This window comes from Tachypleus tridentatus, chromosome 8 (assembly GCF_004210375.1).
Source record: "Tachypleus tridentatus isolate NWPU-2018 chromosome 8, ASM421037v1, whole genome shotgun sequence".
In the NCBI taxonomy this organism is placed as follows: Eukaryota; Metazoa; Arthropoda; class Merostomata; order Xiphosura; family Limulidae; genus Tachypleus; species Tachypleus tridentatus.
Window position 1 is genome coordinate 65,883,229 of NC_134832.1, and position 15,324 is coordinate 65,898,552.

The 15,324-nt window shown below is 31.8% G+C and overlaps 1 long non-coding RNA gene across 1 annotated transcript; it reads left to right on the forward strand.

The window, feature by feature from the left end:
- The first annotated feature begins 7,099 nt into the window (after positions 1-7,099).
- LOC143224164 (uncharacterized) lies at positions 7,100-12,766 on the forward strand. The gene is made up of 3 exons (XR_013013247.1): positions 7,100-7,200; positions 9,274-9,354; positions 12,524-12,766. It is a non-coding gene; the product is annotated as an uncharacterized LOC143224164 (long non-coding RNA).
- The last annotated feature ends 2,558 nt before the right edge of the window (positions 12,767-15,324 follow it).

Genomic DNA, 15,324 nt, shown 5'->3' on the forward strand with positions numbered 1-15,324 from the left:
TACTGAAACGAAGCGTTAATCGGTAAACACGTAACGAAATTTAGTAATTTGTGTTCAAGCATAAGCGTTGTCAACATCTCTCACTGACATCTCCTGCGTTACATTGGGTGAAAACATGGCAAAGGCTAAAGAGTTTGAACGTGGCCGAATTCTCGAGCTGAAAACGCAAGGTCTCTCTCAACGTGGCATCGCTGGTGAGACTGGGCTTAGTAAAACTGCTGTTGCAAATTTCTTAAAAGACCCTGAGGAATACGAAACGAGAATTTCAAGTGGTCGGCCCAAAAAATTTTGCCGGCGTTGAGCAGGAGGATTCGACGGGTTGTCCTACAAGACACCAGCCGATCGTTGAACCACATTAAGACCCTTACGGATGCAAAATGTAGCTCAAGAACAATAAGACGGCATATACGAGAGAAAGGCTTTAAAAACCGTAAACGTCTTCAAAGGCCACGCCTCCTTACACACCACGAAACAGCTCGGTTAAACTTTGCTGAGAAGCACCAAACATGGGACGTAGAAAAGTGGACGAAGGTTTTGTTCTCTGACGAGAAACAATTTAACCTGAATAGTCCAGATAGCTTCCAACGTTACTGGCACGATAAGGAGACATTTGGACCATCCAGCGTGCTCGCCCGAACTGAACCTCATTGAAAATGTTTGGGAGTGGATAGCAAGGGAAGTCTATAGAAATGGACGTCAATTCCAACAGTGCACGATCTTCGTAAAGCCATCTTCACCACTTGGAATAACATTCCAGCTATCCTTTTGCAAACGCTTATATTGATCATGCCAAAGCGAATGTTTGCAGTTATTCGCAGTGATGGCCATGAAACTCACTACTGAGACCTCTTTTTTTGGCATTTCCTACCCTGTTTATGACTTCTTTTTTGTATGGTCTTAAAGTTTTGACCAGCTAGTATTTAGGCTAATTTCACAGTGTTCACATTTTCCCTGTTAATTGCTAAAAAGTTCTTTATTTTTATTTTCCCTTTTCTTGTTTTCATCTTTCGAAGCTCTACTCAAATAAGTGGCTGATTTATGTTCATTGGCCTTAAGATTTTGGCCAGCAGTGTAGGTTAACACTACTGTGAAAATAAGTCTACGAAGTGAAAAATACATGCGCCTCTTTCTCATGTTCAATCATAACTATGTGCATATATTTATATGCAGTAAAGTGCAAACTCAAGGATAAAAAAAACGATTGTCAAAAACAAACAAAAGGGAATCCTCAGTAGCTGCGAAACTTGAAATCCTTTTAAGCATGATTAGAATAAATTGATATATTAGGTATTTTCCTTTCCGTTTTATTAGCTCTATTTTTATGCACCCGCAATATTAAGCTTGGTGCGTAAGTGCACAAGATTTAATTTTATTACTGATCAGGATCTCTACCAGCCTACCCTCAAGTTGAAATTCTTTCATATAAGATTAGAGTAAATTAACATACAAGACCATTGGTGTATACAAATAAATCCGTCGAACGGGTTTAACCTCCTGAGTCCAAAACTGTAATTAGATTTCGAATAGTTTAAGAAATGATGGAGCTATAAGCTAAAATCTTGTATTTCAGAAAACAAAATCAAACAGAACTCAGAGCCGTTCTATGAACCCTTATGCAGCGGCTGAAATGTGCATATATCTAAATAATGCTAAATGTTTATACCAAGTAATAGATGTTCTAATATGAAGATGTGTTCTGATATAAAACGAGGAAAAAAGAAAATAAAAACATGTAAAAGGCTTTTTTAAAGAAAAATCTACGTAAGCAATATCCAAGTAGGAAAAAAATTCTCAGTTTTGCAAAAGAAAACTCAATTTCCATGAATGATATGTATTTTACAGGTGAAATATAGTTTCGTTTCTAGTATTAACTGTTTTACAACCATATATATGTATGTATGTGTGTCTGTTTCTCTTTATAATAGTGGTTTTGCATATGAGTGCTGATGAACACAAACCGTACCAGACGTAACGGATTTAAAATCAGAGAAGTGTAAAAATATCATTGTAAACTTATAGTTCTTTTGCCACAAGAGGCGTTTCATTCAATACCATAGCCCGTCACGTAGTTAGATGATTTGGTTTTTGATTTTGTTTTCAATTTCGCGCAAAGTTATACGAGGGCTATCTGCGCTAGCCGTCCCTAATTTTGCAGTGTAAGACTAGAAGGAAGGCAGCTAGTCATCACCACCCACCGCCAATTCTTGGTATACTCTTTTATCAAGGAATGGTGGGATTGACCGTACCATTATAATGCTCCCACGGCTGAAAGGGCGAACATGTTTAGTGTGACGGGGATTCAAACCCATGACTTTGAAATTACGAGCTGAGTGCCTTAACCACCTGACCATGCCGGGCCTAGTTGGATGATGCCAAACAAAATATTATCTAAATAGTTTGTTTATGTACGTAGTACAAAATCTTGACAGTGATTTTAAACGCTGAGATTAGAAATCTTGCTCACTATAAACCAGATAAAAGGTTGTTTACCGAAACATTGTGTTGGTATTCCATATTAAACTTATACTAATTTGGTGAGAGCTTCGGTTGTTTCAGTTTGGAAACAAATAGATCTAATACTTTCTAGAAAAAAAAACTTGGTCTCGTGCTAACAACGAATTAAGTTACTCGTATAAAAAAAAATCTGATACAAATGACTTGATGTATTTTAAGACGGCTGGAACGTTGTTCCGTAGTTTATTCTAATCAATGTTTTAATACCCATACCAGCCGTCTTTAGAATACATTTTTACTTCAAGTAGATTTCTTCATCGTGAAAAGATCTGATGATTCCGACCTTTATGTAAAGTTTGACTAGAACTGTGTGGTGCAACTGATGACACTTTTGAAAGTAAACCTCTCTTTATGTGTGATTTAAGATTCATTAGTTTATTCGTGAATCTATAAACGTGTAAGTACAGTTTCAGTAGAAAATTGTCGTATTTCTATTTCATAAATTATAAAGCGAGTTTGAAACTATTATTCTTATTGGATTTGAGACAGGTGACTTAGTGTTTTTATTTAAATTATTTATTTGAGACACCCAAACAAGGCTATTGCGAAATGTCGCTTATAGCCAAATTCAGCTGGACAAGATGTCAATATTTGCTTCTTTCACAAGAATCGGACAAGTCATCAATCACAAATTAATTCTAATCTTAACTGAGATTACTTTCAGTCTTACTTAGTTTCCTAATTATGTGAAGGCCAAAACATCTCCTAGATGTGTGTTTTAGTTTTAACTCTAAGGAAAATGATATTTGAATGTGGTAACAGTAGCAATATCGGAACATTGAAATAATAACCTTTATGTATAATACACCAAGTATTCCTTTCCTGTTTTATTAAACATTTTCATTCCTGAATCAAACAATTATCTTTATTATCACATAACTCTTGGCAGTACAGCCTAACAAAATGTTTCTAGAATATCTCTGGCGGTCTTGATAAGGCTAGAGTCATTCTTGCTGTCAACAACTTCATGTCATCTCAAATTTACAAGAAATATACATTCTGGACTTGTAAGTCTGTAAATTTATGGCTGACCCACCGTGAGGCTCTCCAAATTTAGTGTAATTTAGAAATATTTACTGTCTCCTAAGTTCATTTTCAACAATTTAATTATTTGTAGCTACTAATAACTACCATCGAAATGAGCGTGGCCTATTAAACTAGCGTGCTGAACTGTGAATATAAATACTAAAGGTTTACGTCCTGTTTCCGCCAAAATAAAGAAAAAAATGCACTTTCGACTTTAGAGCTATGGGTGTGTTATGAAGGTATCAACCAAATCCCACTTTTCTAGTAAGATAGCCGAAGGGTTGGCAGTGAGTGCTGTTTGCTAACTACCTTCTCTTCTTGATGACGAGAAACCCACTTGAAATAAAAATGTATCTCAGAACGTTTGTTATGGGTATTAACACTTTTGATAAGGAGAGAACAACGTTTTGATCTTCCTAGCTCATCTTCAGGTTAAGATGCTGTTGTTTATAGTAAGCCAAATCTAATTAATGAAGCCATTATTTCTAGTGATCTTAATAAAATTAAAAATTGGCTTTTCTGTAATGGCTTATCCTTAAATATATCTAAATCTTTTCTTCTTCAGTTTAACCTTTATGGTGTCATTCCAGCTTTTCCTTCTATTTTTTATCATTCCAGTGATTGTTATACTTACCCTAATTGTAAGTGTCCCAAATTGACTCAAGTTTCCTTTGTTAAATATTTAGGAATTATTTTAGATCGAAAATTAAATTGGCAATTTCATATTAATTCTTTAGTTAATAAATTAAAATATAGTTCTATGCTAATTTTTGAACTTAGTCATTGTGCTCCTTATCATATTTTGTTAAGTGTATATTATGCTTTCTTTCAATCTTTCTTACAATATTGTATTTCAATTTGGGGTGGCACATATAAGACTTTTTTAATTCCTATTCACAAGTTGCAAAAAAGTGTTTTCTCTCTTATTTTTACCCATAGGCTTGATACCGATTTCAGTAAATTTAACTCCCCTCTTTCATATGATAAACTTTATTTATATTTTTTAGCTTTATCTACAATGCATGTTTCTTTTAATAGGCCTTTTAAAGTCACTTCATATTTTACACGACTTCAATCTTTTTTTCCAATTAATGTACCCACACCACGTAAAACAGTTACACTTCATCAATATCTTTATTTGGCACCTCGTATTCATAATTTTATTCCTTATAGTATAAGATCTTCTATTAATCGTGTTAATCAAAAGAAATACTTAAAACAATGGATCTTAAATACTGATGATAATATTCTGGGAATTTTATTTTGATTTTGTAAGTTTTGATTTTACTTTATTATGTGTTTAACCATCACAGGACGAGTTAACTCTTTGTTGATGGTTTTATATTGTTATTTGATTTTTTGTGTCTAATTTATTGCTTAATAAATTTATTAATATTAATTAATAAAAATAACAGCCATGCTGAGATACATTTAACTGTGTTCTCTCTAGTCTGTAAGCTCAAAATGAAAAACGGTTAGCGCCGATATACCCTGTGTAGCTTTGGGAGAATGTTCGAGAGAACCTAAAACAGTCTTTAACCATTTTAGAAAGAATATAAAACAAGTTTGTATAGTAGGATTATCGGTATTGTATATTTATAAAATATTAACATTAAGCCATTGCTGCGTTAACCGAACTACGTGAAGTATTGAATATGTAATTCAGAAATATCATTGCTGACAACGCTGAAAGAAGAACGATTATATTTTCTGTTATTGATACTTTTTAATTAGCATATTTTATGATATTACACATTGTAGTTTTCTTAACGTCCGGTCATATGCACATACATCAACAGATATAAATACAATATGTAAATAACATATATATGTATATAATACAATATTATTTTAATTGAAAGCAATCATACCACCAGCAGTACTTCCCTTTGGGCATGGCGTAATTGTTTAATGTAGCACTTTGCTAATACTACATTAATTACAAGGATCGTCTAAAATTTATCTTAGAAATTTATCTTATATATCTAATTATATAAGAAAACAATTATTCGTATAACCTGAGAGTCAGAAATATTTCTTACGGACAATCTTCTACATATCGTAGCTTTTGGACTCCACATATACTTCCCTGCAATCTGTTAATCAGTAGCATTATACATCTAGAGGTATTATTGTCTGTTTTTAAACAATAATTAACACGTTGAACAATCGCCGAGTTTTTTTAAGATTTATATTTAAAAAATGGTGATGTTTCGAGCTAATGCTGCTCTTCCGATCATACAACTTACAACAAACAAGTGATCGAACACCAGAATATATAAACCATATTAAACCGCAGAATCAAGATATAGCCATAGGAAAACATTTCATCAGCAGCAACTATTTTGTTGAGGACTTTTGATTCTGGGACTTATTAGTGTTCTGACAGACATTAACAACAGAAAACAACCCGAAAGAAGGTTAGTCTACAATCTGGGGACCCCACAACCATCTGGTTTAAATGAACGCTTTTCTTTTCTAAATATTTACATTTTTCCTTTACTTTACAAAAAAATTATATTTGTTTTATCTGTACATTCCTTGTACCTTTTATGTAATAGATTTAATTTTGAATAGACTTTTAATGCTCAACATACCAAATACTATGCACACAACGTTTTTGAATTCTGCATATGCGCCTATATCGTAGGCTGTACGATCTGACGAAGAGCGCTGACGCGAAACGCATCCATCCTTTTTTAAATATAAATATATAAGAGAAAAACTTGACGATTTTTCAACCTATTATTTAATTCAGATATTTTTGTCGCCTATGCTGTTTCAACTATATATATTTTTCAAACATTAAATAGTCTGTAAATACTGAGCAGGTTTTCCCTGAATGAAATACCTACCTTTATATTGATGGGTCACAGTGAAAATGTACACAAAACGTTTTTAGTTTTATAATAAAACAATAGCTATTTGTTTATTCATATTATAGGTTGCTGTTTAATACTAGAACTTATCAGGTGAAGTTGTTCTTAACCCTCAAACTGTGACAAAAATGGTATTGTATGTGTCAGTGTAAATAAAATACCTTACGTTGCATTTATGCTACAAATGTGAAGCGTTATAGAAATCCCTCACGAATACTTTTCCTTTCTGAAACCTGCTATCTATCCACCTAACTGTAGAACCATCGACGGTCTCCAGCTGTTCTTCAAAAACATTTTTTTTTCTGGAATCTATTATCTGACTAGATAACTCTTGAACTACTGATGGTGTCCACGTGGCCTCCAACTATTATCTGTTTATTGATTCTTCTTTTTGGTTAAAAGTTGTAAAATGTTTTTTTTTTGTGTTGATGCATTACATTATATGCCCTTTATATGTTGAAAATAGGATCTACACAGCTAACAAGGAGAAGTTTAATTTTTTGCATGATTTTTCTACACAATCAGATAAAACAGTTTCGTTCAATAAGGCGTTACACTCGGTGCAGTTTGAAATCTGGAGGGGCTCTGTAAATAAGAACGAAAAGGGCTGGTTCACCATAAGTGCATGTTGACACAGTGCCCGTAACTTTCATACGCTAAAGTTGGTAGCCATGATATCTGGACCACTATCGCAACAAAACATGCGCAACTTATTGTTGTAGTTTCATTCTGATCGGAGCCTCTGTCGTGTGCAGAAGTAAAAATGAATGTTTTCACACACGTAAGTAAATACTTTCTGCTGCAAAGATTTTACTGTGTTGTACTAAATACGTTGTTAAGACAAATTAAGCGACATAATGCTTGGAAGAGACTTTTTTCGGTTATTTAATGATACAAAATTTTGTTTGATAACTATGTTTGAAACGACGCATACAGAAGTCATCTGCAAAATGACAGTTTAGAATACGTTGACACATTTCACTTGAGGCAGATTGACACACGTGTCAACCAATCCCACAATGAGAAATTTACATATATTTCGTATGCTTTTAACACAAATATATATTGACTAATTTTGATTCATGTTAAATTCTGAAAAAAATAGCAACACTAATTTTTTAAGTTCTTCTATGCGTTGCTTTATTTCTATTATTTTGAATTTCAGACTGTATTTGGAGACATTATGGTTAGAAAAAGCTAAAAAGTTTTAGTTCAATTTAGTTTCAAATTAAATGTAAGACATAAAATATTATTTAGTGCAGGTAGTGTTAATTAATTTATCATGTGGGTTAATATTTCCTGGTTCTTTAGATGTTGTTGTTTTCAGAATAAGAAAGTTAAAAGCAGACGAATACTGGAAGTAGATCTATATATACAAAAAACAGACGATTATTGGAAGTTTTGTTTGTAAGTCATTGTTGTAAAAGTTATAGAACGTCGCGTGCAATTGAGGATGTAGAGATTTCTAAGATGCCTGAGTGATAAATGTATAAATAGCAGCAAGCAATGGAAAAAGTAGCAGAAGTAGCTAAAGTGAAGCCACGGGAAGTTAAACGAAAAGTTAATAGATGGGGGAGTGAAAGGCCTAATGGTTTACATATTACAGGAAGATTAACAATTCAGTGGGAAATAAGGAGAATAAATTGTTTCATCAAAGGATGTTCTAAAGTAACTGGATCAATTTGAGTGGATTTCAACGATAGGCAGACGAATTTTGAGGAATACGAAAGAGTAGACGATTTTTGAAGTAGAGGATACAATCGCGGTAACTAAACGACAACATACTCTGACAGTCTGATAAAAGAAATAGGATTAAATACTTTGGCTTGTTAATTGTATTATAAATTAATTGTATGGGCTCAAGTGAACTTTTGAGAAAAAAAAAAAGAGAACCTTATAGAACTATGGCCTCCGTAGTGTAAGGAATGTTTTGTACATACGTTTAACTTATTTTGAGTATGTATATTATTATGAAAACAAGTGGAGTGCGTGCTGCTCGTTTATGTTTTTGAATTTATCGCCAATAAATCACAGACACCTACTGTAGAAGGGTCTTTGCCAAACACCCCATAAAAGTAGTTTACCTGGCATGTAATAAATATATTTTTATAAATAAAGTGCTTTATATTTAATTTCGTCTGTGCCAAGTTACCCCATAATGCGTTTAATTTTGTCCCGTGCTCTGGATATGTCAAGACGTAGGGTGCTCTTCTGTCATGTTTATTTCTGAGAAAGTTAGGAAAGAAAAAGTTCACAGATGCACTTTATTAAAAAATAAAAAATTAAGATAATCAGTTACGGTCTCTCCTACTCAAATATTTAGCACGTAAGTATATCAATGTGATGAAATTGCTGCAAATAGTGTTTCATCAAAATCATAACGCCTGAAAACCATGATGAACTAAGAAAAAAATATTGTTCAAGTCCTTGATATTGTTATATTTGTGCTCTGGTAATTAGCTTTTTTACTTTAGAACTATTGTAATCAACATACATACTTTATATACAGATTTCAAACAAAATAATTCACGTTGTTCGCTCTTCTATGTAAAATATTTTCTCAACCCAAACGAGCCGTTTTTGCATATAAATTTCTCTACAAGTGGGTTTCTCGACATCACTAGGTACTAGTGCTGTTCTGTTTACTCAAACTATTATTTGTTCAAACAGAAGTTTTAAATGCACATACATACATATAAAGAATAATATACTATATGTATACATAACTTGTTAGTTTGATGACACAGAAAAGATTTGTCTTTCTAGGGTTGAAGAGGAAACATTTAGAACTTATAGAATAAGTGTTTTAATTTCTATTGAATTAACTGTTTTTGTGCAATGTTTGGTTTTTCAGAAGAAAGTTCTCCGTTTTACGATGGCTCAAACATCCGTGAAAGCAAAAGCATCAAATCAAAGGAATCGGTGGAAGCGTCAAGTGGGTGATGTATATCTAGATATGGAAATAAAGCTGTTGGCATCTTATCTCAAACCTAATAAAATTTGATATCAGCGATAGTATATTTTTCCTTACAAAAAATTTTAAAGTCCGTAGCACAAACTGGCTATATAAATTATATTTCCCTGTTCTTCCAACATTAAAATTGAATTATAAAAATGAAAAACAAAACAAAAATAAATTCATAGCTTTTTGAACAATTGAGTATTGAATTTAAAATATATGCTGTGTTTAACTCCCACTAAGTATTGTGCAAGAGTTTAATGTCATTTTAATGAGATTGTGTACGTTGGATAAAATATATAGTGTACCCAGATAAACAAGGTTATTTTTATATTGTTAACTCTACTAAATTTGCTCCAAATTTGAAAAGGATTTGTTATAAAAACAAAACTTTATGTAAAACGTGAATGTTTTAGAATACGTTGCCTGCACTGACAATACAAGTAAAGATATAAAAACAAAGAAACATTGAAATTTATACAAAGTTACATGAACAACAACAAATACTTAACAAAGTAAAACTACAAACTTCTACTTACTTTTTTCAAGTGCATTGGATATCTAGATTTATTTCAGTACCTTTCTAAAATGGTGACACCAGGGATTAGCGTCGTGTGAAATACATGTCATATGTATAAGAAAAAAAAAAGATATCATGAGATTTGAGTGATAGAAAAGTAAGTGAAAAACAACAAAAGGAAAATTCATCAACTATATAATATAATCATATCTTTGTTTCACCTAAAGTAATATTTATAATCACTTATTCTCTTAAATAAGGTTTTATTTACTTTCACAGTTCCATCAACAAGAAACAAGGGCAACTTTGACATTAACTACAAGGTTCAATTAAAGCAAAGACAAACAGAAAAATAAAACCTACAAAGTTTTAAAAGCAGGAGAGTTGTTGCCACAAGAGATGAGTAATTATGAAATATTACATCGCCTTAGTAGCTCTGTATCCGTCCTTTGAGCTAATAAATAAAGCCAGTACAACTGTATAAATTGTCATTGAGTCATTTCTATGACTCATTCTTATACATGAATAATCACTTGTACAGCTTATTCTTTTCAGCCGAAAAAAGGCCCATTCGTATAAAAGTAATTCCTGTGAAGCTGTCTTAAAAATGTAAAATCAAAACCATTTAATTTTAACCATTTTTGCTCTATGACGGAGCAATTTTTTTTCAGGCTTTATTATAAAGACTAAATAATGTTTAATAATCAGTGATGTCGAAAAAACCCACTTGTAGAGAAAGATATATGTAAAATCGGCTCGTTTGGGTTGAGAAAATATTTTACGTAGAAGAGCGAACATAAATATTTTCTCAACCCAAACGAGCCGATTTTACATATATAAATAATGTTTAGTACTAGAAAATAAGGTGAAATATACTTAAGTTGAATTTTCATTATTTTTCCTTGTTTACGTTGCATTTATAAATCTAACGCCAGCATTATGATTAATACAGAAAGTGCGTATTGTTACACACGATGGCTCTTATGTGGGCTTTCTGATTAAACACGTAAAGTACCTTAATTTCTACTCGATTGTTCTAATATTTTATTTAGAACACAAAGTGCCTACAGTTACACATAATGCCTATAATATAACTACGGTTATGCTTGGTGGTTCTAATATCAGTATTCTGGTTAGCACACGAATTTTAAGTCTAGAGAAAAACAAAACTGAAATTACAGGCTTATTATAAATATAATGAAACTATTATAATTTTCAAACTCGAAAATGAATAATAGCTGAGCTATAATATTTGATAGGCGAACTAATTAAATTGTGAAAAAGGTGGTTTTAGTGCTAGAATGAATGTCCCTACGTGTGTTGGTAGTGAAATATGTATATTGGGAACTAAAGAGGTCTAGCATGACCATAAAGTTATATTTTTTAATGCTACAGCTATGATAATAACAATTGGTGCTGCAATGAGAGTCTATCTAGACTGGTCTACGACTGAAGAGAGAGATTCTTACAGAACTGTAGATTATAGAAGGACGATAAAAACTAAACAAAACGAAATGATTGATGTAGAACTTCACACAGGCTGTTATTCCTGTATTTAAGAAAATGAGTTTTCAACAAAACTGTCATAAGATGTTACACCACTCTGCATGACGTCTACCTCCAAGTTATAACTATGTTTTGAGGAATCAATTAAATAAGATAGAAATTTTCCCAATACATGGCCAGAACGGTCTCCAGATCTTGCTACTACTTCATTTCGCTATAGTTCTACTTCAAAAAGCCTGAAAATTTGGATATTACTACGTCAAGTGCAACTGTTGTAAATTGAAAATTATGTACAGATGTTTACCATGTTCTCTTGCGCCTGAATGACGGCAACATTGAAGATTAATAATGTGTACCCTGTGCAATTTTTATGATAAGCACTCCTTAAATGATAATTACTTTTAATATATGAATCACATTTGTAATAACTGAATTAGAAACTGCTAAATATTAATGCTTTATGATGACCATTTCTCGAGCTATGAATGTTAAAAAAGATCAGCTGCCTTTTAAATACCCTAGTCTTATTCTGTTATTTATGCTCTAATGACCACTTAAAATTTGCTTTTAATGTTCGATGATGTTTGAAATAATATTTTATTTTCCCAATACAGCAGTTTGTGGTTTTATGATTACGTTTATATTAAAATGTTATTTACAGCAGTGGACAGTTATAAAACCCATAAAATACAAAATTTAGTTACTGGGTGAAAATAAACTCTAAATATATTAATATGATTTTTGAAAGTTTTTGGTTTTCATAGAGGACTTTAAGCTGATTTAGTTCCTTGAAGCCTCAATTATGAAAAGTTGTGATTTGGTGAAATTACTTCCAGTATAAAGCAGATTCGCTTTTAGTCTTTAGCTGGAATGTTTAATAATTTTCTATACGATTCTTCTGAAGGTATTCATATTTTGTTTTTCACAAATATCAGCTTAGGCTGCTTATAGCTACATAATATGTTTCATTTTAGTTTAGAATTAATGTCTAAGAGTTATTGTAATTAAGCAAATAGTATTCAAATGAAATAGTTATAAAAACAATAAACAATTGGTTAATTTGTTTTTTCATAGGCATGAAATAATTTCGTCATAATAACACTCCCAATGTTTTTACAGAAGGTGGAAACAAGGCAGACAGTCAAGGTGTGTCCTCTGGACTTTGTGTCGTTCTTTCTATTCTGAACGAAGTCATCACGTGACACGTCAAACAGCTCTGAAGACTGGCGTATTTATAAACAAATATTTTTTTTTTTGTTTAAAAAGAAAAATAAATTTCAGAAGAACATTGGTTTAAATGGAATTTCTGCTCGAAATATGTCGCAGATAACAGATTAACCTGTTTTATTCCAATTTGCGAGAATGGAGATAAATAACATGTGAATTATGTACAAAATATATATATAGTTTCGCAATTCGAAAGGAAGAATTTGCGTCGTATACATTGTTTCAATACATGGATTTTAGTTGAAACTATCTGAACCTACTGAATAACAAATCTTAACGATGTATGCCATCATTGCATAGAATCCCAAATAGGTAAATTAAGTGTATGTGTAAAAATCATGTTCATATTAAATAAAATAAACACGTAAGTGTAGAAATGCCTGAGAACTATTAAATATTATATGTTAATTGAAATCATATGAAGCATGTTTAAGTAGGTACGCCGTATAAAGTTAGATAACTACAATATATCGCCTTACATTAATTTGTATTGCATGAGTTTTTACGTTCGTAAAATATTACACCTGGATGTGCAATAACGCTTCAGCGTACACATAGTGTATATAAAATATTAAAACTTGTGATATAATTATATCTTCTTGTCAGCTATAGTCCGTATTGTGATTATTGTTTCATTAACGTAACTTTACCATTATTATTGTATTCTGTAATTATCTGTTTTGAAAAGAAAACATTAAAGTTTATTGGTTTGAATGAAAAACCTTTTCTACAGCTACATAATTTATTTCATTCCCGCACTGTCAACTGTATTCCATAAAGAGTCAAATAAAACATTAGCACTACTTTTTGTTCGTCTACAAGAATTTCACTACTTTGTTACTTGAACTATTTCCAAACATTATGTTCTACCAAAAAGCATAAGAACTGATTAGTTTAAATTCAGTAGATTTAAAAATCGTATTCTCTAGTTTTGCTGCACATTGTAAAATAAACCAGTGTTTGTTTCGATGATGTGTTGTATGAAAACGTATACGAAGTGGATAAACTCTAATCGAATTACACTAACCGTAATAACCGTAAAATACGGGTACAAGTGAAACTTTCATGAAAATCGTAAAAGATTCACAACATCAAAAAGAAATAGAATATTTAATAACTACAGTTTCAAATCTTTTTGGACAAGCAATGTCGAAAATATAAACTGGTTATATACAAGTAGGTGGAGTAACAGCACAGTTTAATCCTTTCCTTCTATGTTTTACTGAAATATCTTAGTAAACAAAAATATTCAGTGAGAAGTCGAGATCCACCAGGTACAAGGTTGCAATTTTGTGTGTCAGACTAGTTTTCTTAGCTTACATACATAACAAACACATCACATTACCTCCATTTCGTACCCCTAGCTCACTTCTAACCCATATTCTCTCTCCTGAGAGAATCACAAGTTATCTGTGATTACAGCCACTAATCGGATAACATCTGACGTGCTGTCATTTTAAGTATCTATCATTCTCTTTGTTCAGAGTAAAGTAAGTTCACTACACTAATTCACCAATTTATTAATTTTTCACTTTTTAACATGAATCAAAGTGAAAAGAAACTCATTTGTATATTCACCTTAAAAGTTCCATTAACATATATATTCAAATAGAGAAACTTGTATAATTTACTTTGTGACGTATAATTTAATTCCATTTGAACGGATTATTACAAATATTCAAATATAATTAATGAAATATTCTATACATGTTTTGAGAAACAAAACCAGAATTGTTTTTGATGTTAATATCTTACACCAAACTATCCACACCCTGCGAAGTATTTATATGGACAGGCAACAGAGAGTGTTATTATGTTTATGCAGATGGCGCCAGTGCATTAGGTCTGCGTGTGACATATTCATGATATTATATATACACCCAGAGAATGTATAAAAATAATGTTCTCCGTGACGGGAAACAGAGGAGAAACGGAAAAACCGTAACTCCTATCGCAAATTTATATGCACACAGGATAAAATTTTGCGAAGTTGGGGTTTTCACATCGCGTAATTAAAACATTTTTCCAGTATCATTTAAGTAAGAGCTTCATTATAGTATCATATGATGGATTATGATATATTACATAATATTTATTAAATCGTGGCTATAAAAAGGAATAAATTTTATGTATGAATAACATAGTCAATACTTAAACATACGTTCCTGTTTAGTATTATAGTTACCGTATTAGGAATCTATTGTTAAGTTATTCATTAATACTCTCCAAACATTTAGGTCTTTGTTGTATTCTATGTGTGTGTATGTGTGTTTTCTTATAGCAAAGCCCCATTGGGCTATCTGCTGGGTGTACCGAGGGGAATCGAATGTTGTATTGTAAACTATTGCATTAAAAAGAGTTATACTCAACACATAGTTTCAATGACCACTGAAGTATTTGTAGGAGTATCTTCAGTATATAAGCATGGCCGATTAACCTCAAAAAGTGTACTTTCAATGTGCATTTTAGTTTCCTTAGACACTTTGAAGTGACATTTGATAACCTGTATATAGTTACAAACATATCATGTACTTGAATAGCATAATATAATAAGAAATCATATAAGAATATATAATATGAGATAATATGAGTTGTGGATAAGTAAACGATAAAATATCTATTAGTTCTTTCCAAAATGAATATTACATATAAACGGTCGTGGGCTCGAATCTCCGTCACACCAAACATGCTCG